Genomic DNA, 24,777 nt, shown 5'->3' with positions numbered 1-24,777 from the left:
GCCGTTTACATCATTAAATCCTAATTGAAACCTGATCACCAGAGGACTCGCACAGGCACACACATACCGATGGAGATGAGTTGTGCACGGATGCACAAACACACTGCCTCAATAGAAACAATAGAAAAGAACAGATAATGAGAGCTGATGTCCGTCTAAGTTACAGAGCAAATCGATCAGTGGGTGGGAGGTGGGGGGATGCTGCACCATCAGAAAGGAGCTGAAGGGATAAAATAGCATCTTCTGCTGATGAGCAGAAGATGCTCATCAGCAGCAGCAAGGCAGAGGAAAAAAAGTAGGACGTACACACACACAAACACACACCACGTGTGTACAGTCTGTTTTTGTGAAGATGGATGCAGACAGTTACAGACAGCACATGGAGTACTCAGATGAGAGGGGTGTGTGTGTGTGTGCGTGCGTGGGGTGTGTGTGTGTGTGTGTTTATTGGAAGTTGACTCACCCAGGACTGGAAGCTGCACCGTGCTGCTTGTTCATCTATAAGGCTGAAGATGCTCTGATCACTTGTGGCCGTTCGGGCTGCCTGTGCAGGATACCGGAGTTGCTCCAGTCTCTCCAAGCCCACAGCCTCCTCCTCCTCCTCCTCCTCCTCCTCCTCCTCCTCCTCCTCCTCTTCCTCTTCCTCTTCCTCCTCCTCCTCCAGCAGCAGGAGCCAGTAGCTGGACTGGAGCGTATTCACTCGCCTTCCTTCTCTTTCTCTCTCGGCTCTCCCCCGCTTCGCTGGTTAATTGTCTGCCGTCTCAAGCAGAGGTCCGCGGCTCTCCTCTGTCGCCTGTGAGGGCAGCAGGAACTCCTCTCACGGCTTCGAGGTGCGGAGAAGCGGAGAGGGCTGATGCCGCTCGGGTTTTCGGGCTGCTTGCGTGTGTGTGTGCGTGTGTGTGCGGCTGTCGTGTGTGTGTGAGAGAGAGAGAGGGATACGGAGCGTGTGGTGCTTTGTGTTTGAAAGAGGAGCCGGCTGTTGTTCGTTGGGGCTCATCTGCGCTGTTGCCTCTCTCTCCTTCTCTCTCTGGGTCTCATTCTCGAAATGCTTTATGCTGCTTTCGCTTCCTGTGGGATAAATGCGAAATGTGTGGCATATGTAAAAAAAAAAAAAAAAAAAAATTCAGACAGCTTCAGTTTTCCAGTGGGTGGATGTACTCAGAGTTCTGTTCTGGAAGAGAAAATAGCAGAGATTGGATAGATATGCCGTCATCTGGGACCAAGAGGAACAAGTAAATAAAAACAGCTGAAAACAAGTGAATCAAAACAAACATCAGCAGAAGATGTAGCACCTTTAACTCCCTCCCAAAATGATGATGTAACACCTTTAGAAAGACATGGAAAGAAATAGAAGAACTGAATTTTAAGATGTGACTGTAACAGTATAAGTAAATTATCTCATCAGTTTAAAAAGTTAATCTTAGATGGATTTAGTAAAATTTTGTGTCACTATTTCAAGCTTTTATTTATGTTAGTTTTGTGGATTGTGGCTTCCAGATGATGAGAAAATTAACTTTTATTTTATTTAATTTTTTTTGGAAAAGTTGATTATCATTTAAGGTCAGTAAAAATGGATTTATAATACAGCAATGTTACATCATAGGTATTATGTGTCCTAAACAATCATGGAGAGCTCATTTGGACCAATGAAAGAAAATTGTGTACTTTATACTGTTTACTGAACTCACTTAACCTCTAATGGCACAGCTTTGCTCAGCTGATGAAAACATACATTATAACAACAGAACCTGTCTGCAAAGAAAAGCTATCACTTCAACATTAACTGTGCAAGTTGGTTAAAATGTATTCTTCTTAACCAGAAATTGAACTCAAGTAAAAGTAGCTTTACTGAAAAATGATACTTGAATGGAAGCAAAAATAAGTACAGTGCAATTAAAAAAAAACTACTTAAAATTAAAAAGATTACTGAAGTAAGTTTAAGTGAGTGAATGTGATAAGTTACTATCCACCTCTTGACTCTAAAATGAAGATTGGAAACGCCAGCGTCAGCAACCACCTCGCCTGATCGCCTCCATGACACATTGCATGGATGCAGTAATTTATCTTTTTTATCTTTACACCAGAAAAAAAAAAAAAAATCTTTAAGATAAAATGGACCATTGATGCTTCAGCCAAAAATGATCTTCATAGGCAATGATAGTTTCCCATACTACACTGAAGCAAAAGGTATAGAGATTTTTCTTCAGTGACTCCAAAACTCTGAAAGTCTTATATGTACTGAGATCAGCTTCCAGTAAGTTAAAAACCTGTTATTTTAAATCTGCTCTTGTGTAACATATCTTGTGTTAATGTTGATTTTGAGGCAGTTTATGATCTTTATATCTTCAAAGGTGCTATATAAAAAAAAAGTTTAGTTACTGATTCGCTTTCTTCTTTCATGCCCAAGTATTTAGTACATGTAATGTAGGACTTGGACATACATTTTTAGAGTTCATTTTAAATATTGGTCCTATCTAATATTAGTTTCCAATAAACTACATTTTTTGTTTCAATTAACTGTAAGCCAGAATCATTATAATAAATTGAAATAAATGTTTGAAATACATCACTTGTTCTAAACTGGTACATCTAAACGAAACGTGGCCATTTCTGAAAGAGAAATATTTGGTGTATTAACAGCATAATAGAAACAAGATTTTGTCAGAAGTATTCCTTTAAAAGCTACAGATCTCAGCTGCGTACTAAAATCCTTCAGGATGCAGAGTTTGTGGGTGACAGCGGGAAGCCCAAAGTGCATATCGTCTTGCCAAAGTATTCATGTCCCTTGAACTTTCTCATGTTTTACTGCAGAACAACCACAAACCTCAACATGTTACGTTGGAATTTTATGACAGATCAACAAAAAGTGGCGCATAACTGTGACACGGAAGAAAAATGATCCATTTGGACGTGGTTTTTCATAACGTTTATGAATAAAAATCAGAAGAAAAAAAATATAGCGAGTGGGTTCAGACCGATACCCCTTAATAAAATCAAATGCTCTGGTCTTTAAACTTAACCAAAATTCTTCATCTCCTAAAATGATTCAGTGCACTGAGCAATAAATCTCATTTTTGTGGCCCTTTTAAAATATTATAGGATTTTATTCTTTTTACAAGGCTGGAGGAAATGCAACCGAGTGCAACAGAATCACATCTGTTCCCATTGTGCAGTTTCTGCCTCAAAGTGGTGTATTTTTTTATTTTATTTTAAAATACAAAACATCATAAGAAAGGGTATTATTAAAATTAAATAATGCAAATATGCTGAAAGTTAAATGGCTTTTTTCCTCTTTAAACCTAACATATTTACATTTTGAATAATCCTTTACCTTGTCTAGCATTTTATTTCTGATGGGAAAGGATGCATAATGAGAAATATGATACATGTTATTTTTTGACATATGGTTCCGTCATGAATTGTAACTGTGTTCGAGAACATTGAACTTGTGGGAGGCAAATGTTCCAGCTATTGATGGGACTAATCTGCAGTCGTCCTGAAATGGAAACCAGTGATCAGTCAGCATGTGGACATTATTGAGACTGACCAGATGTGCATCGTTACTTTACCATTTGATTTCAAATGTGTAATTGGTGAAAAGCTACCAGTTAAACTCATTGAGCTTTCAAAGTGCGGCAAGATGGAGCACGTTTTAGCCTGAGGCCTGCAGACCGTTCTGTGTGAAGGTCTTTGCGTCTGTGTCGGGTTGTTGCGACTTATTTTTCTGGACACTTCAGCTTCCTCCCACAGCCTACAACAAACAAGTCAACTCGTGTTTCTGAAATGAATAATTTTATTCGGTTTGACCTGGCTGTAGGCAAACAACCAGCACTGGTACTTTTACAGTGATTTACAAAACTTTTCAAACTCTTACAAAGTTATTTAATTGTCAAGTGGAAGGAAAGTGAAACATAGTTTTCCATTATTTCTACCAAAAGAAAGAGAAAAAAAAAGTTGTCTAAACATTTCTCGCTGCATTTTCAGCTGTAACTTGTCCGGGTTCTCTTTACCAGCGTTCAACATTTAGACACTAATGCTTTCTCCCTAACCCGGTAAGAATACATTTCAGTTAATGTAAGAACCCAGATTCAATATTCTGCTTTACATCATCCATCATCAGGTTTTATGCATAGAGCATAAATTCCTACAGGTGAGCAGACTGATGATGAAATGTTATTCCATTCTCCTGGCTGGCTTATAAAAATCCCCTGCTTTAGTATCCGAGGTCTAGATGAAACCACGATCTCTGCAGCCAACATCCAACCTATTACAGCAACCGAACAACATCTGCTGTGCCCTTGTACCACAGTGAGGCTGCGGAGAGAGGGGTATGGTGTGCCAGGTGGCTGCAGATATAATACAGCATTAAGGTTGGAACTGGATCCCGTTCTATGGATAGTGCAGGATAAGTTTTTTTTTAAATCTCAGGAGGGCTAGAGCCAAAACATGATGACATGAAGCTTTACAGGCAACTGTGCAACAACCTTATGCAACATTGTGCAACCCAGGTTTCTGAACAGCTGAGTTAATCTTCAAATCTGTTGAGCATTTTTGCAAACATCCCATTAAAAAAAATTCTTTGTGTAAAATAAGCAATGCTGAATGAACAAAGAAAAAAAAAGGTGTATTTTGAGGATTTTAATCATGCTAGGCACATTCCATCTCATTCCTGACTAAAATATTTACTCTTTAATGGGCCCAGATGGTGACAAGCATGTCAGGTAGATTTGCATTACTGCCCCAGTCATCCACGCAGATTTTTCACACTGTGAGCTTTTTTTTTCAAAGAGCGTGGAATGGAGGCAGCGCAGCAGTGTCACATCCTGTTAAAAATTGGAAAGCTGTGCCATGTATCATCCCATCTGCAGTCTGAGCCGCAGTCCTCAGCAGACACAACGGGGATCTCCTGAGCCGGATTCGTCCGTGCTGCAGTCTCTGCATGATACAGTGTTTCCTTTTTTTTTTTTTTTTAACTGTAAAGTGAATAATAAAGAGGAGTGTCATCATTCCTGCTGGCGGCTGCACTTTTAAGACAGAGTCGCTGTTCTGCAGCGGGGCTATAGTATGTTGACCTTCATGACTGTAATTTCCACAGGAGGTTGAGGGGTTCTGTTGTGAAGTCGAGGATCTGTTTCCATCACCACGGCACACTAACAATCACCGCCTCATCAGCTGTGGTCAGGCCAAATCCTCTCGGAGTTCCAGGAGCTTTCCAGTCTGAATGTTTTTCATACTTCCTGCCGCACTGACGTAAATATGTTATACATAAAACATGAAGCCACCATACCTGCCGGCGCTGAAGGAACAGCAGACCCCAGACTTTACGCTCATTTGTCAAACTGAAAGGTCTGCTTACCCTCAGTCACGGTCCTGGGATCCAAACTGTGTTACTCCCATGGAAACATGTAGAACAGTTGTTCATCATTATGCAGTAAATGCAACTCTAAAGCTGAGTTTTGAAGTACAGTGACTTGCTGAAATAGTTATATCTCTTGTTAGCATTTCATCACATAATCACAAACTTCTGTGTTTTCAGCTGGGATTATGTTGTCATAAACACAGTTGTAAAATGAAAAGAATACATAGATTAAGTGGGTGGGATTGGGTGTTTTGTTTTCTTTTACATGAAACTTTTGTGTGTGTTTGTTTACTGTTAATTTCAGAATTTCACATTAACCCTTTACCTTTCATGATGACACAGATATATAACAAATGCTATTTTTCAGTTTTTCTGATGTCAGTTTAATCATCTTTACTACAAAGTTTTAGAAAACAAGATTTTTTAATATTAAGTTTTTGCATTTGAAAAATAAAAAGAGCACCCTTTTCCAAATATCTCAACTAATAACATCAACATCCACTCTAACAAACAGCAGTGCATTGTCAGATATATGAGCTGCCTCATCTACAGTTAAACCTACAGCTTCATCCAGATGTTTTAGTACATCTACAGGTTAATATTTAAGCTAACAAGGATATTTGTGTTAGCCTTTCACACACGTCTTGTACTCCTTAATAATTGTTGAGTCAGTAAAGGTTTTATTTATTATTATTTATTTATTTTTTGGCCCCAAATCCAAACGTCCCTAAAGGCCAATTCATTTGCATGCTGCTGAACCATCAAGGACTCCGTCATGATATCCCATGATTAATGGAGAAAGAAAAAAATAAACAAAAATACCCCCCCTTGATGATATACTTTATTGAAGCATATTTGATTTCAATTTCAACTATCCTTCTATAAAAAGTGCTCAGATGCTGCCACCACTCTGTTTTGCCTGTGAGTAATGTTTGTCAGTCTGGAAATATAGAAAATATACATAGATTGTTTCTGCAGAACACGACCAGCACCTAGCAGAAATCCCTGCAGCGCAGCCGTTTCCTCCGTGACCACTTTCCATTCTGGAGTAGCAGAGAATTGTCATGATTTCAATTTTATTCTACATTTTTTCTAACCACAGAAGAATGTCTTTATTATGCAACATATAATTTTCCTTTGAACAAAAGATCCAATTTCCCCTTTGCAACCACTCTGTAAACTATCTCTAGCTAAAAGAAAGGAATGGGCAAATGTCAGGAAAATCCTATCAGGATGCCAAAGTTTCATTTCACTTTAATCAGATTTACTGTAATTGTTGGCATGTGTGACTATAAGAAAGTTGGATGATGAAATGACTATAAAAGTTCCACATTTAGTTATCTAGATTATAGTTCTCTTTTTTTCTTTGTTGTCCAACTAAACATAATTATGGACTAATTTTTATTTTTTTACATCAGAAAATTTACTGGAGTTTGTGTAATTTTGATGCTTTCTGTGCTCATGACAATAAACTAGACCTTTCTCATTAATATGCAATTTTTTTTATGCGTATTCATCAAAAATATTACTTGATGGTGGAATAAACATCCCAAAAGAATCTGTCTAGTTCTCATAGTTTGCACTTTTTGAACAGCTTTAATTACTTTCAACTCTTTTTTTGCCCAATTTTTTTTTTTTACCAATTTCTCACTTTTTTTGTGTCTCCCCAAAATTTCAGCAGTTGAGGGTTCCTTTCTACCCACTACCTGAAAAAGTCCAAACAAACAAAAACAAAAACACCGCCTATGAAAATCCAACACACACACACACACACACACACACACACACACACACACACACACACACACACACACACACACACACACACACACACACACACGCACACACCCCCACACACACACACACACACGCACACACACACACACACAGGTGGGTAACAAGCTGGATAAACTCGACTGCAGAAAACAAACAACCACGATTCAAGAAACTGGCAGCTGACAAGGGAGAAGGCTGGGATACAGAGAGACAAACAAGACGCATGTGAACACAAACATTCAAAGAGATGAGAGTAAAAAGCAGGAGCAAAGGAGCTAGAAACAAACTTTGAACATGGAAAGGGGGAGAATTAAAACAGGCAGCAACTGAATAATCAATCAAGTCTCAATAAACCCAACGCAGATCAGACGCCACTTCAGTCTCAATGCAATACCAAACAAAGAAAAGCTGAAAGTGAAGCACAACATTTATGTTGCACAGCATCAACAGCTCCAGTAAAGAGTGGCTGTATCACAAAGGAAATGGGAGAGACGAAGTGTTTGGCTCCGGATGCACACTGCCAGGCAGAATGTTACAGAAAGTGTCATGCTGAGCCCATCTGGCCACTAGTTGCTATTGGATTGGGCAGGCAGTCAGCAAAACACCAGTCGCTGAAGAGCCTTGGATGTAATGTGAAAAACTTGCATTAACATTAGCTGCTGCCTCTCTTGGCTGCCTGCTTTGGACATCCTGAAGGCACATAAAGCTGTAGCATTCAGGGCCCTCAGAAATCTGACTGCATGGCTTCACTTTGCACACCGCTTCGTGTTTTTAATCTTACGCAGAAAGATCTTGATTACATTAGATTAGCTGAAATAATCTAATGTAATCAACTCCAAAATCAATGCTTCTGGGATTTGCAAAATGTTTATGAGCCTGAAGCTTTTTTGAAGAAGCTTTTTAATAAGATTCGTGCCTGTTCACGTGATATAGTGCCCTTTAACGTAATTTTCTATTCTTGAAAGTTAAGGACATATTAAGTTTTTTACTTATTTTTTGAAAATAACGCCTCATGCTTAAAACGCAACAAATATGCAAAATAAGCAGAAAAACACATGAAACTATTAAGGCTTTATTGAATTTTAGAGCTTCTCCATAAAGGCCTTTGTTTTTCTTTTTGCTGCACATTCTTGTCCTTTTCTCAGCACAAGATTTTTGAAAGCACTTGTGAACAACAGCAGGCGTTAACCACAGCGCTCTAAACCGTGTTGTTTCCACAATCTAGGGTGCAAAGGCCTGGTGACCTCTGTGTGAAAGCTTAGACCATCTAGGAGGAGATGATCCCTTACCTATGTGATCCTAAAAGCACATTTGGTAGGCAGAGTGGGATCTCTCATTGATGTTCTGGAGATTTGACCAATGAGAACTTTCTATCTCAGCAGAAAAGTCTTGATCCTGGTAGACACAGAGAGGAAATGGTGGGATGTACGACATGACATATGATCACGCTTTCTAGCCTAAGTCTTCTGGACCAACTTGAAAGGTGAAAGTGAGGTTTGACACCAACATTCAAAACCCATGCAAGCATCCATCCGGGAAGTAATAGTAGCAGGAATCACTCTTTCAACGTCAGTGAAACATGATCTTACCTATGACGACAAAAGTCTCACTTTAAAGAAATATTGACTTTTCACATTCCATTTAGCAAAAGTCACCAGGTTTATCCAAATTCAAAGTTATCATTCTGGACACGTGTGACAAAACCATGATTGATCCGTTTGATTTTTGCTGAAATTAAGGGAATATGTGGCAGTGTGGTTTCTACAGTAACTTAATTGTTACGCTTTGACTGAAATATCCAGGGGCGCTGCCAGGAATCGTGGGCCCCCTGACAAAAAATTCAATTGGGCCCCGCTCACGCAGCTGCTGTTACAATTTCTTGAGTCTATCTGACCCATCAAAAGCGTCACAATTTCAAAGGCTTGCAAATGCCTTGCTTTCTTTGGTCCAATACTGATAACTAATACAATATTTACTGCTCATGAATTTTACATGCAAGAGTAAATTTCAGTATGAATACAGTCTGCATACAGTATGCAAGTAGGTTGCTTAAGTTTTTTGTTTTGTTTTAGATAACTGAAATGTCTCTCCCCATGAGCAACAGTCACAGGCAACATGCAAAATACACATAACGCAATCCAATTTTATTAAAGCTGCAGTCTATAACTAAAAAAATTATATTTTCTCCATATTTGTTAAAGCTGTCACCATGTCATGAAGTTTGTTATGAGACAGATAATTTGTGAAAACAATCAATCTCCTCCACCTGCTCCCTGAACTACTATTGCTAGCTAAAGTAATGCACCGTTCTGACCAAAACAACCAATCAGAACCAATAGGACGCTCTTAACGCTGTCAATCAACCTCATTCACTCACTGCTAAATGTGCTAATGGTGGAGAAACAACTTATTGTTACAGGAACATTTTTATCTGCTATCACTTGTAGCTATGCTTACTAGACTAAGCATTTACAACAGGCTACGCCAGCTGCAGAATAGCACAGAGAGAGGCGGAGGAAGGATGAGCAGCCACATGTAGTTGTGATTGACAGCACTAAAACTCTCCTGGCACTGACTGGTTGTTTCTAGCACTGGGAGAAAGCAGAGGAAATAGATTTTTCACAGATTACCTCTCATACCATAATGTCACAACATAATGACAGTTTTAACAAATATGTGGAAAATATATTTATATAAAAGTTACATAATGCAGCTTTAATTTCACTTAGGAGAGGGCAGGTCAGGAGGGACGTGGGTTATAACTGCTGCTGACTGACTCATCTGTTGTTAAGTGGTAAAAGGTACAAGGGACAAATACATGAATATGTTGGTAATTTTTCTTAATTCATTAAACGATAGTGAAATGGAGGTAATCAGTAGTCTGTAGCTAAGCTAACTATGCTAAATGGTTGATAATCTCACACCGTCTCCTCACCTCTCGGAGAAAAACTGAGCTATAAATTGACACTCTTGCCTTTTTCTCTCCCTCTTTTTTTTTGAAAACCTGATTTTTATAACTTTTCTTAGTAGCATAGTGACTGCCACAATCGTTCGTGTCTTCCACTGACTGCTGCCAACAGCATCACGGTGAAGCAAGCAGGAACGAACCATTTAACTCAGATACGGGGGTTCAGGGCAAATACGGATGTGTGTTTTTTGATCTGGGAGTGTGAACATTAAATTTTTACTGCTAAAAACAATCTTCGAAAATACAATATGATTAATTTTGTAATTGGCAGGGCCCCATTTTTTTTTATTTCTATGAACAATAAATAAATTGTGGAGGGCCCCCTGTTGGTCAGGGCCCCTAGAATTGTCATCGCTTTTCCCCCCTATACCGTGCCCCTGAGGATATCCTGCACAGCCATAAAAAGACGTTTCCTTAAACAAAGCCAGGGAGAATCATGTAGAGAGGGAATAGTATGGGTCCAAGTACAGAGCCTTGATGCACTCTAAAAGAGAAGAGGATCTCTGAAGCACGACAGTCCAAAACTTCCTATACCAGCAAAAAATGTCCATGTGGAACATCAGTGTTCTGGTCCGGGTGATGCATGTTCACAAATTTCTCGTCACATTTCAAATTATGATGGGATGACATAGAAATGATTTACATAGCAAGGCGAGGCAGGGTGAATAATATGACGGAGCTTCACCGTTTCTGTGTGCGTCAAGAGTGTGTGCGTGGGCTGGACAGTCCCACAGCCGTAGGCTTGGACAGCAGCAGGTGACTCACCGTGCCTCAGCTGCAAGCAGGAAGAAAATCAAAGTGATACACTGAACACACAGGACTGAATTAGGGGCGGTTCAGAGGAAAGGAGAGGAGTTTTGAGGAGAGGAGTCGGCAAAGGATGGAGCAAATGGGGGATAAGGGAGGGATACAGAAAGTGTGTAAGTACGGGAGAGGCCAAAAGAGAAGGATAAGCAGCCCCAAGGAGGATGCCGAAGGAAGCATCACAGAAGAAGAGAATAGACACCTCCGGGGAGACTCTGGAGACTAAAGACAAACACAAAAAAATTCCTCCAGGTTGTGGGCAGGAGAGCATATTTGCCTGGGTAAACACTGAGACAACTGTTAGGCTCTGTGTGGATGTGTGCGTGCCTACACAGTTTCTTTTCTTGTAACAGTGTTTACATAAACAGGAACTGGGGACTGCAGTAGCCATGGGCCTCGAGTATCTTTAGACTTCACACATTATGCCACACAGCCTGGAAAATAAACAAAAAAAAAATTAAATATCACTGCGTCCAGAAGCTGAAAGGTGTGTGGCTTAACAGTTTTCTCAGAGAATGATTGGTAATTAAATGAAAGACCTCTCCCTTCACTGATGTCTGGGCGGGGAAACTTCCTCATAAAGCCCCCTGCGGAGACCTTGACCTTCAGAAGAGCTGAGCTTTAATGAGCAACTCTCTGATGGGAGGGAAATGGTCGAAAACAAGTTAGCCAGTGTAAAAAAGGATTCACTAAACACTTTCAAAAATAGCTGCACAGTTGCATACCAAGTGTACATATGTATTTGCTTAAAATGAGAAAGTAATAAAATGTGCTTAAAGATAAGAAGCATACAACTTGTTTCAAAATTTGCACAAGTGCTTGAGATTTTATTTTGAATAATCTTTAACTGGCTCCCTGCTCACTGAGATGCCATCAAAAATTTCCACTCCACATTGCATTTTCCTGCCTTCCTGTGCAAAAACAAAACAAAAACAAAAAAACCTCTCACTTCCAGCACAGTCTGGAATTTTTTTCAATTGAGTCAGATTGTCTCCGGTAGATTTTTCACCAAGCCGATCGATGAACAGAAGGAGAAGTACATTTTCTGGACTGTTTTAGAATTGCAGTCTGCCTGTAGCAGAGGAAGTGAACAAATCTGTTCAGTCTGTGTTGGTCACTTCTAAATATTGAATTAGCATTAGTAGCTGCCTTCATCGGCTCAGTTCTTCCCTCTTTGCAGTGGAAGATGGTTGTTTACAGCTCAGGCAAATTCCTGTAAGCTTCTTGGCATCAAAGTGTTGCCTTACATACATCTCGGGCAAACATTACCAATTTGGTAAAATCTAAAACTTCAGCATAGTCCTCCAGGAAGCAATCGTTTCTCAATAGCCGAGAATCCAGATCCTCTGTTTGAAGCAAATAGTGTAGGACCAGGGGCTGGTTTTCACCTGGCTACCCTTTTCCTTACCAATTTGTTTAAGACAGTGATCCACAATGGTGGGACAGTGGAAAGGGGGAGAAGCAAATTCAATTTCTGATGAAAATTTTAAGAAGCACACATACTTCCACAGGATGGTGGTGTTAAGAAAATATATTTAAAATAAGCTAGTTTTAAAATTTTACGTGACTTGATTGAAATAGCCTAATTATAGTTTTAAAATGTATAACTTATTCTGGCCTATTGACCTTTATTTTACCTGTAGTTAAGGCAGATTGTTTGCCAAGATCTTTGATTTGCCCTCAGTAGCAATCAATAGGAAGTTCCAGCTTTTCACTCTGATCTGTGAAAGCCATGAAGCAGCAGGACTTCAGGAGTCCCTGTTTTCACTTATTTAGACAACTGGTGTTTGATCTTGTGAACAAATTGCAGGGAGTTTCTAACTTTAAAAAGGGTCAGAGACAGGTTCTGGTTGGATGAGAAAAGATACGCCTTATTTGAAGAAATTAAATACAAGAAGATAAAACTTTCCACACAGAGTAACAGATCAGATCTTGCCCTTGCAATTTCTCCAAAGATATCTTTGCTGTCCCCATCTCTTGTCTCAGGTAATGAATTCCTGAGAATTATTTTGTAGTTTTCTGTTGTATCTTCTCACTTTGTTCCGATTTGGATTAAATTATGTGACGTCATCACGCATTGTTGTGTTTTGTCCCAAACGCGCCACCATCAAGAGAACCCGGGATCCAAACAGGAAGAAGGAGAGCCAGATTCTTCTAAATTTAATCACACAAATAATTCTTCCTTAACAGTGGTTTAAAAATAAACATCCATTTTATGCGGAAAATATTTTTTTCAAGTATTTTTACTCTGAATTTGTATTCGCAAAGTTGCTCAGGTGCGAGATGTTGGCGTGTGGTCTTTGTTCTTATTTAGCAATACTGATGATTACAAATGACACCTTCTTCTTCTTGAGATTAGTCATCCATCTCCTTGTCAGGGTAGTGAAAAGCATTCTGGAAACAAAAAAGAAAAAGACCAGATCTCCACGGATGACGTCCAACCTCTGCTACAGCAATAAATACAAATACAGTGAAACAAAACTCTGCACCCCGAGTGTTTCTGGGTCAGCGCGAGTCCTGCCGTGACGTGAAGCCGGCTCTCTACTTGACACGCGGTCCCTGGCTTTTCGTGTCGAGGGTCAGTGCCTTCTGAAAGGGATGTGGAATATCTCTGCACACATCACTGCGTCGCATGAATAACCCTCGCAGCTTCATGCCAGCGTCAGGCACTGATGAGACGTTTCAGCACCCAGGGAGAGCGAGCAGGAGACGGATGTGACAGATCTCTCATTAAACACGCAGACATACAAATATTAAATTTAATATCCTTCTGCACAGGCGCAAAAGTCTGTGCAGCAAACATGGCGACTAAGGGCCCAGCATGACAGATGCAGAGCCACGAAGGCATCTTCAATGAAATGTTGAATTATTGATTAGAGCCCAACTAAAATATAACAGGTGTGTGTGCATGAATGCAGGACTACTGCTCCTGGTGTATAACTCCAACCAAAGCCGCATAAGACTTCATTAATTAAATCAGGACTACATGGGACTAAATTCCCCTGCTAGGTTAGCTAATTAAATCCCAGCAATTATTTATACAGCAGCCATAAAGTTAAATTAATCTTTAATCGTATATCAAATTGCCTGAGCTGTGTGAGCAGATGCAGGAGAGAAAAAGGTTCCTGAAAAAAACAACAACTTTGGAGTGACAAAACGGCAGTAAGTTGGTAATTTGTTAGAACGGCAAAAAAAACAACAAAGAGTGACAGCACATGAATGAAGTGAGAAAGCATGCAGTTAAAGGCTAGGACGCAACCTCCGAGATCATCCATCAAATAAAAGCTTTAAGCTCCAAACGAGCTGAGGCAGCAAATGAAGCTGCAGGTGAAAATCAGTCACATATCCGTGCCTGGATGAAGCTGAGGTTGGCAGAAATGAGGTGAGCAACAGAGGAAGGAGGATGCAACACGGAGCAGCTGCAGGAGCACAGCAGGCTGAGTAACCTGAACAGTAAGATGGATTATTTCAAATAGATTTCTGTTTGTCATCTCTGGTGTTCCACTTCCAGTTTATTCTTTAGTTTTGATTTTTCTAGTGTTTAATCATGCTTTGTGTTTTGTTTTTCCTTCGCCTTTGATATGTATTTATTTAGGTCTCCCTATTTGCTACAGCTCCATAAAAGTGAGCTTTGGATATATATATATACCATCCTTGCCATCGTGCTTGAAGTTCATAGAGACAAGATAAACATGAGTTCTTATCCAGGCAAGTGCCTATTGAATAAAAAAAATAGATCACTGTGTCATGTCACATTTATGTCACATTTGTGCTCCAGGGAAATAAACAAAAACTTCAAGATAAAAATATAAATATTGAGGCATTAGGAAACCAAGGGAGTGAGAAAATCTCTTACATAAACTGTCACTTGGATTCGTTATGTCGATTGTAGTGGATGCCGTTTTGCTTATAACCAAGGGAATGTAAAATAAATACATCTCGGCTTTAAAGCAGTTGGTTTTATTATTTCTCATTCACATTTGCAGATAATGCATAAAACGATGCGCATCTTACCTGTGGCAACACATGCTGCTGCCTTTATTAAAACAACAAGCTTGACATTAAGCTAAAAGGGACTCGATTTGGGTGGTCCATAACTGACCGCCTCCAGAAATTGAATATTAAAGGCTAGAGTCAGGAGGAGAAGCTCTGAATACAAATTAGGTGTTGCTTATAGATTTGGTATTTCTCACGTTCAGGGTGAGTTCAGCTTCTCCACGACTGGTCTGTTGACTTCTGCTTTCCCTCTGAAATTGAAATGCTCAACTCCCTCTAAATGCAAATCTAGGAAATATGTTTCCGTGGCGATTGAACCATGTGCTCTTGCTGACACGCAAGGCTCTCAGAGACCAGCGCAGCTCTCCAGGTACAAAAATAAAACTCAAATCAAAAACCTCCTTTATCCTCAGTAAGGAATGTTTTAGCCAAGTAGAGATTTTTGTTTCCTTGCCTTAAAAAAAGATGTGACTCATGATTAACTGATGGGGGTAAAATTTTATAATTTCTCGAGTTTTGTCAGTCTGTTCACACATCCTGTGGCCTCAAACACCAAACAGCCTTAACAGGAAGCAACGCAGGAAATCAGAGAGTGCAGCAGCACAGAACAGAGGAAGTTACTAATATTGAGCTCCAACTTTTAGACCTTTATGAAACTGGATTTTTTTTTAACTCTCCAGTCTTTCACTCAAACAACTGGAAACAATTTCTGTATTGATTTCATCTTACTTATATTTTGGTAATTGTCTGTATTTAGCATTTACAGTCACCACTGAGATTTAAATGAGTCAATTAAGTTAATTTGTATAGCACATTTCAGCAACAGCAGTTCAAAGTGCTTTATATTAAAACAATAAACATATAGTCAATAGATGTAAAAACTAATAAGACACATTACATTTTGTCATTATAATAATCAATGCACATCAAATATGTTGGTCAATGCTCCATTTATTGTGGTTCAAAAGCAGCTCTAAACATGTGGTCTTGATTTAGCTTCGACTTAAAGAAACTCTGTTTCAGGTGTTTTGCAGTTTTCTGAAAGTTTGTTCCAGATTTGCGGAACATAGAAGTCGAATGTTGTTTCTCCGTGTTTGGTTCTGGTTCTGGGGATACAGAGCAGACCAGAACCAGTATACGCCCCTTTCTCTCTACACTACAGCTGGTTCACCTCAACAGAGCCTGCTATGAAAGCTCAGGCTAGTTAGCATGGCCACCGATGACCCCAGGTAAACGGTTGTTTACCAAACAAATAATTTTGGTAACCCCAACTGACTTGAAACTGGAAAAGTTAAGTTTGAATTTAACGCCAGGTCAATATCCAATAATCATCTCCTTACACGTATTCTGCTGTCGCTCGCAGTGAGCCCACTAATTAAAAAGCGGGCATGAGTCTCGCTCAAACAAAAACCTTCTCAGAGGCAGAAGGTCCTGATGAGAGTGTGTGCAGGAAATTAGCCTTGGACCTGATCTTGGGCTCTTATCTGCTTCACACACCCGCTGGCTTACATCTGTGCCGCTAACAGGCAACGTAAAGTCCATCCAGGTTCTGGACGAGCCGGGCACGAGGCCAGGCACGCCAGCTAAGCTCAGGACTGCCAGAGACTCTCTCTGGCTCCAGGCTCACAGGGGGTGGCTGTTCTGTTTTCAATTCACGAACAAGGACACAACCACAGGTGACATTTTGGTGGTGATTGTGCGTCTGTTGGACTGCGCTGAGGCAATCTGTTGTGAACCGAACTGTGAGTAAACAAGAAAAAGAGAGGCATTGATTTTATTTTTTGCTCTGTCTATTTTTTGGATTTGGTTGTTAGTGCAATAAAAAGTGTATTAATGTGTGCGTGTGGTGTTGTGCTTGATAAGCTGTTTTTCCAACAAATACTACATTGTGGGGACCGGCTGCTTCTTATGGGACCCAAAGAGGTTCTGTTTTTGGGTTAAGGGCTGAGATGTGAATCGAGTTTAGGTTAAGGTCAGGAGTAGGCATGTACTGTTGATGTTTAGGGTAAGGACCTAAATCCTTATCCTCACTTGTTTTTCACACTTCTGCTGTGATTTACCAGCTTAGAGACAAGATATGAATTAAGTTTTGGTCAACAGACTAATACTGGTGAGGATCACGGGAAATGTCTGGTTAGGCAGAAATGTAGCTACTAAACTGAAGCAGTCAAAACAAAGACCTCGGTTTGTATTGAAGTACAAAGATGTGTGTTTGAATTTACATTGACAGTCAAGTCCATATGCTTAACTTGTGGAACGTTCTTTATGTTCGCACTAGAGTTGCCTCTTCAGTTGAATTATTTTGCCAGTGATGGTCTTCCTTACTGGAGGCTGTGCTTGGCCGAGGCTGCGTCTGAGCAGCAGGAGTGTGATATTTTTCAGACAAACAGCGGATATTTGCTCAGCAGACATAGGTCTTTGCTCCCATCCCATCAGACGGTAATGACAGAACTGTCTATAGCTGTCACAGAGAGAAACACACTCGCTGTGATTAATCCACCCCTTATCTCCTCTGTTCTGCTAATCCAATCTCAAGTCATCTGTCTGTCGGGTCTTCAGTCTTAACTAATGTACTGCCCAGTCCACCGAGAGACAGAGGGGAGGCTAGAGGACTAGCGGAAAATAAAACAATGTCAGGGTCAGCTATTGATGGCTCCCCAGAGGATCTGCTACTAAGCCAGAAGAAAAAAAGGATATCAGGAGGGAAGGGCACAGAGAGAGACAAGAGAAGAAAAACTCTCTTCCCCCTGCAGTGCGAAGCTGACCGGCTCTAAAACCCGAGCGTGACTCTGGAACGTTGTGGAAAATGTGATCACAGTTTCAATTTGAAGCTGTCAGGAGTAAATAAGAAGTACGTGTCCGAGAGCCGTATAGGGCAGAATTGCTGAGCCCTGCGGTGCTGCAGCTCATTTAGACTTTTACTTACAAAAAAAAATGGAGATAAATAAATAAATATTACAGTGAAAGACCTTCAATTACCTTATGGCAGCAGACAGGAGATAAGCCCAAAAAAATCTCTACATCTCTATATATACAGCTGCTAATGCTTTATGAAAGCTAGTGAGTTGCTGGAGCATTAATCTTTTTAAGATTTTAGATCAATTTTTCTCTTTCCAGAGAGAGTGTCCTAACTAGTGGTAAAAAAACAAGGTTTGAATGTTTACTAGTAATAATTATAGCAGGAATGTCACATTCTGTGCTTTAAATGGAGCATTCAAGCTCTTTTTTTTTCAGTTTGAGTAAACTTTGGTCTACAAACATTGAACATATACATGCATCACCACTGATACTGGATGAAATGCCCCTTTGTAATTTGGATCTGTACCACAAACTATTTATAGCCATCAAGTTTCTGGCATAGCTCTTCTTGGCAGAAATATCAGAGTTCATTTAAAATGCTTTTTATTCTGCACAGCTGTTCAGCATAGTACATAAATTCAGGATAATCTGTTTATTTACAATAGGTTTTTAGATCAGGGCTATTCCGGACATTTTGATGTTCAGTTTTGCCGTTTCCAGTTTTTGTGCCGTCTTTCCTGTTGGAACATCCAGTTGTGTCCAAATTTCTGACTCAAACTATAACCCTTAGATTAAAGGCAATTGGTTAGGATGTTTACAACCAACCCAAAAACCGTCAAGGCTCAAGTATTATATGAAGTGAAGAGCTGCTCAACTAAGTTCCCCCTTTCAGTGTTATTTAAAACAGGATCCATTATGTGGAGGGGTTAAACTCTGAGTCTAAAATTCATATTAGCCCACACACACATCTTCAGTGATGACCATGTTTATTTGGGCGAATGACCTACTAAATGGGAGGGGAAAGAGCCGGAGGGTTCTGGTACAACATGGGGGAGGGTGGGGGGGGGAGTGGGTCAGGCGGGGCCGAACTTGCAGGAGAGGGCTTGGAACCCGTTCATCACTGCTTGCAATTCAAGTTATCTTTTGAATTTATATTTAAAATTTATTTTAAGCACCTAGTTTATTTTTTTTTTATCATGAAAGTTTCATAATCCTATCCTGGAAGAAGAAGGGTTTGAATTCATAGTTTGAAAAAAGCCCTAAAATAATATTACATTAATGCAAATGACAACATACGCAGGTATCTTAACAAAACTCTGTAGAATGAACTGTTGCCACTACACTGTTTGATATCTATTATAATCAAGAAAAACATTAAGTAAAAGTTTCAGGCCAATAAAGAAAGTTCAAAATAAACATGCACCATCTCTCTTTGCATCTCTTTCTTCATTTAATCTAAAAATGTCATAACCAACGCATTTAAAACCAGAAATCAGCATGAAGCTGACACAAAACTGCAAACAGCAGCAGCTTATGAAGAATCTTCTGACATGTGTGTAGCATCTAGTCATCCTTGCTCAGATAAGCAGCATCACAAGAAAGCCAAATAAATATTTGCCTCAACTAGATCCAACTTAGTATTTTCATCCTCAGGCCCTCCTGAAAGCCAAATTATGTTCTTTCCATTTTCTGTTTAATACCAAACGTTTAAATGTCAATCTAGTTTCAGCAGACAGAGAAGTTTCAGCCATCAAAACAAATTTTTACAGCCTTTTATTAAAGTCATGATAGCTTTTTTAAATGATTAGTGAGCATAAATGTTAGATGTGTGTATGTGTGTGTGTGTGCGTGCGTGCGCTCTCCATATCAAATGAGTGAGTTCAGACAATTGCCTCCCACATCATATGCAGACTGAAGTGGTGCAGAGAATAGTGGGTGGATTAAAAAGCTCTGGGAATGCGTTTCTCTTCTGCTGTGGGTTTCCAGCCGGTTTTACCCCGCTCAGACATGAGGGGGTCTAAATCACTGCAGATGATACAAGAGAATGAGGCATGGTGGATATAATACAAACCAATTAGATGCGGACAAAAGCAGACATTTTTCCATGCTCGGGGCTTTTGCCGAATTGGAAAAATAGCTGCTATCAGTAAGTACACGTTTCAGAAATTGGATTTTAAAGATTACGTTGAGAGGAAGGCGATATCATGTTCCCCCTCTGGGCCTTGCACATTGTACTGCATCAGCTGATATATACAGTGCATGGCAAAAATAGTCAGACCCATTGAACTTTTTTTCCCACATTTAGTCAGATTTGAACCACAAAGCTTTTCTATGTTCTAAAACAAAGTAGTACGTCTGATGTGAAGGAAAACGATACATGACTCTTTCTTCATCTTCTCTTCCCTCTGGTGAAGAGAAGCACCTTTAAAATATTGCTGAGTCGCCAAAGCACTGGTAATCATAAGCAGGGTAAAAAATACTTTTGACAGGCAGATATTCGTTGCTGACCGCTGCCCCGCTTTGCTGTAAGCTTGTTAGCTCTCAGGGCCTGCGAGCCGATTAAAACGGGTGGCCGGTTAAGTTAAGCTGAGCTCTGCGATGCACACAGCTCACATAAAAACCCCTCGCAAATGTCAGAAACAGTGGAGAGAGATGGAGAATTCACACAGAGGGGTGGGGTGGGGTTGCAGTGTGGCTACTGGTGGGAGTGGAAATGAGCTGGAAGCCCACTACTATAAATCAAAAATGATTTAATCGCTAAAGGTGCATGACAGCGAGCTACAGAAACAAACCAAGCTTGATGAGTCAACCAGGAGCCGGCTTTTCAGACAGATCCCAGACAAGGAGCATAAATGTCCCTCTATTGTTCGCGTGTTCTCGCCTTCTGCTTATTTTCAAACCTGTCAAATGGCCTTCCTTCGTCCCAGCGCCACCAGGTATCGGAGGCAGGCTTCTGGCCTGGCAGTTTATCGGTCGTGCTCGCACCGCCTCCGGCCGCTGTCCTTTTGGGGTTTCTTTACATTATGTGAGCAGACCGAAGCGAAGCAGCGCGTCCACATTCGTCAGGTCCCGTCCCCGCAACAAAGGCCACGCTGACACGGCTCTCCGTCCGTTCCCGTCCCGCTGCAAGCAAGCCGGCTTTTATGGGCACACACTCAGCTTTAACAAGTGTCAGCTCGCAGTGGGAGCCTCAGTATTATTTTTTCTGTGCCTCGCCTCACTGCTGCTCCTGTGTCCACCGCAAAAAATATTTTAATTCAATTGGGAAGCACAGCAGCAGTCCTGGCACCCTTTGATAAAGCTCCATCAGAGCTCCATTAGAGGCCCAATCAGGCGGTTGCTCTTCATGCTTCATAACAGTGCGATCAATCATACATCAGAAAAACCCTTTTAAAAAGACTGAAGGCATAAACTACATGCTGCCCATAACCAGTGTCCGGACAGCCAAGGTGAGGTGAAATGAAAACCTATTAAATGCTGTGGTCTCCAGACGGCTCTCAGAGATATTTGTTGCAAAAAAAACTGCAGACATGTCATGAATTGTTATTTTCTGCGGTCTGCAGATGCCTTGGGTTGCATCAACCTTGGGATCACGGCGATGTTATCTGATACAATTTCCCGTTCCATCGCAAATCACATAAATAATCGACGCCACCCAGAGCTTGAAGGCAGTGGCGGAGCTAGACTTTTAAAGTTGGGGGGGCCAAAGGGGGGCCAGGACTACGTCTGGGGGGGGGGGCAAAATTTAAAATGTGTGTGCACATCTATATACACTGCTTAAAAAAATAAAGGGAACACTTGAGTGTTCCCTTTATTTATATATATATATATATATATATATATATATATATATATAGACGGAAATGGGCGAGAGGTGAAAACATGGATCTGTTGGAATGCTACTACTCAAGTAATCCTAGTCAGAGGGGCTACATGCAAAGACTGTGGGAGGAATGGTTAGCTTGACATCCCCAGTCAACACTAACTGCCAAACAACTAGTAGCTCAGTGTTCCAACATCCGCAAACGGCAACTGCTGTCACAACTTGAGATTGACGAGGTACGACACAAGTGCTACGGCAAGGGGAAGGAGCCAGGATGCCAGGTCAGAAGGGAGTCAACTACAACTCCCCGCCCAGAGACTGGGTATGTAGCCCCAGTAATGAACGAACCATCTGAGCTGAACGAGGCAGCAACTGACCTGAGAGAGAGAATCATGGCCCGAATGAACACCAGACGACCCCGACGCCAATTACAACGGCTGAGTGAAGTACCATCAGAAAGTCTCATTGAAGATGTGAATGCAGCATTGAGAACGATCCCTACCAACACCATAACAGAAACCAATGAGCTGATATACAACTCAGCATCAGTGATCCTTGAGATGCTTGAGACCCAATACCCACCATGGAAAAGACGGTTAGAGGCTAAGATCAAGATAACAAGGAGGGAAGTGAGTCAACTGTCAGAGCTCCAAAGGGGTGCAATGAAAAGATCAGTACCCAAGAAGTACAGCCAGATGCCCATACCTGAAGCACTCGAAACTGCCAAACAAAGGCTCCAAGCCTTGGCCAGCCGCCTAAAGAGATACACGAGAGAGAATGAAGCCAGGAGGATTAACCGGCTCTTCGCCACCCAACCAGCTAAAGTGTACTCTCAATGGCAGGGTAATAACAACAGAGCAGACCCACCCAGGCTGGAGACTGAACAATACTGGAAAGGCATATGGGAAAGGGAGGCGTCCCACAACAGCAATGCACAGTGGCTAACCTCTCTACGAGAGGACCACAGCAACCTCCCTGAACAAGCCCTGGTAACCATCACTGTGGCAGATGTCCAAGACAGAGTCTCGGGTATAAAAAACTGGACAGCACCAGGACCTGACATGATCCATGCCTACTGGCTTAAGAAACTCACTGCCCTCCATGAGTGACTGGCAGCTCAACTGAACCAGCTGCTACAAAATGGGACTCACCCTGAATGGTTAACTGAAGGGCGCACAATCCTGATACAGAAGGAACCCTCGAAGGGTTCAGTCCCATCCAACTATCGGCCAATAATCTGTCTCTCTACAACATGGAAGCTCATGTCAGGCATCATAGCGGCTAAGATAAGCGGGCACATGGATAAATACATGAGCAAGGCACAGAAGGGCATAGGCATAAATAGCAGAGGAGCCAAACACCAACTCCTTGTAGACCACACAGTCGCCCGAGACTGCAAAACCCGACACACCAACCTGTGTACCGCTTGGATTGATTACAAGAAAGCCTATGACTCAATGCCACACACTTGGATCATTGAATGCTTAGAGATGTACAACATCAATAGGACTCTAAGAGCCTTCATTGCAAACTCGATGGGACTGTGGAAAACCACCCTTGAAGCCAACTGCAAACCACTTGCACAAGTGTCCATCAAATGTGGCATATACCAAGGAGATGCTCTGTCCCCACTGCTGTTCTGCATAGGCCTGAACCCTCTCAGCCAAATCATCAAGACTGGCTACGGATACCGACTCAAGAATGGGGCCACGATCAGTCACCTCCTCTACATGGATGACATCAAGCTGTACGCCAAGAACGAGCGAGACATCGACTCACTGATCCACACCACCAGGATCTACAGCACTGACATTGGGATGTCATTCGGACTAGAGAAGTGTGGTCGGATGGTTACAAAGAGAGGGAAGGTCGCCCACACAGAAGGGGTCTCACTCCCAGAAGGAACAATAGCAGACATAGAGCACAGCTACAAGTACCTGGGAATACCACAAGCAAATGGCAACCTCGATGAGGTCACAAGGAAAGGAGCCACAGCCAAATACCTCCAACGAATAAGGCAAGTCCTGAGAAGCCAGCTCAATGGCAAGAACAAGATCCGTGCAATAAACAGCTATGCCTTACCAGTAATCAATACCCTGCCGGAATAATTAGCTAGCCAATGGAAGAGATGAAGGCCACGGATGTTAAGACTAGGAAGCTACTAACCATGCATGGAGGGTTCCACCCCAAATCCAGCACCCTGAGACTGTACACGAGCCGTAAGGAAGGAGGCAGAGGACTAGTGAGTGTGAGAGCCACTGTCCAGGATGAAACATCCAAGATCCATAAATACATCAAGGACAAAGCCTCAACAGACGATGTGCTCAGCAAATGTCTCAGGCAATGGGGAACAGAAGACAAGGTGCTGGAAGTACAATCATGGGAGGACAAGCCCCTACATGGGATGTACCATCGACAAATAACTGAAGTGGCTGATGTCAGGAAAACCTACCAATGGCTGGAGAAAGCTGGACTCAAGGACAGCACAGAGGCTCTCATCCTGGCCGCCCAGGAACAGGCCCTAAACACCAGAGCAATAGAGGCTCAGATCTACCACACCAGACAAGACCCAAGGTGTAGGTTGTGCAAGGAGGCCCCTGAGACAGTCCAGCACATAATAGCAGGGTGCAAGATTCTGGCAGGGAAAGCGTACATGGAACGACATAACCAAGTGGCGGGCATAGTGTACAGGAACATCTGTGCAGAATATGGACTGGAAGCCCCGAGATCGAAATGGGGAACACCCCCAAAAGTGGTGGAGAATGACCGAGCTAAGATCTTGTGGGACTTCCAGATCCAGACAGACAAGATGGTAATGGCGAACCAACCGGACATTGTGGTGGTGGATAAAGAACAGAGGAAAGCCGTTGTGGTGGATGTAGCAATACCAAGTGACTACAACATCAGGAAAAAGGAGCATGAGAAATTGGAGAAATACCAGGGCCTCAGGGAGGCGCTACTGAATATCAGCTTGTTGTTATAAGTATAAAGGAGGCTGGTATCGCGCCTGATCTAAATCTATTTATTTATGTCATCACATGGACTTATATAAAGTTTTATACATTTTCTTTTCATATATTTATTATTGTTTTTCTTCTTTAGATATTAGGTTGGCTTAGAATGATTCCAAATAATGTACAGCAATAACCAATCATCAGGGGGGCCACTGGGGGGGCCAATCAGATGACAGGGGGGGCACTGGCCCCCCTGTCCCCCCCTCTGGCTCCGCCACTGGGTACACTACCGCCCCCA

The 24,777-nt window shown here is 41.5% G+C and overlaps 1 protein-coding gene and 1 long non-coding RNA gene across 2 annotated transcripts in view; both read right to left on the bottom strand.

Moving 5' to 3' along the window:
* The window catches only part of lingo3a (leucine rich repeat and Ig domain containing 3a), a 41,456-nt gene extending 39,960 nt beyond the window's left edge, over window positions 1-1,496 (bottom strand). The window contains exon 1 of the mRNA XM_081606463.1: window positions 464-1,496. The gene's annotated coding sequence lies outside the window, so the exon portion shown is untranslated. The remainder of the gene's footprint in view (window positions 1-463) is intronic.
* Window positions 1,497-8,191: 6,695 nt separating this feature from the next.
* LOC145551480 (uncharacterized) lies at window positions 8,192-14,610 on the bottom strand. The gene is made up of 2 exons (XR_014087330.1): window positions 13,397-14,610; window positions 8,192-13,301 (listed from the first exon to the last, which is right to left on the bottom strand). It is a non-coding gene; the product is annotated as an uncharacterized LOC145551480 (long non-coding RNA).
* Between the last annotated feature and the right edge of the window lie 10,167 nt (window positions 14,611-24,777).

The sequence above is a fragment of the Poecilia reticulata genome, chromosome 4 (genome assembly GCF_904066995.2).
Source record: "Poecilia reticulata chromosome 4, P_reticulata-male-v2, whole genome shotgun sequence".
Taxonomy (NCBI): Eukaryota; Metazoa; Chordata; class Actinopteri; order Cyprinodontiformes; family Poeciliidae; genus Poecilia; species Poecilia reticulata.
Note: the sequence above shows the minus strand (reverse complement) of the source record. Positions and strands in the feature narration are given on the sequence as shown.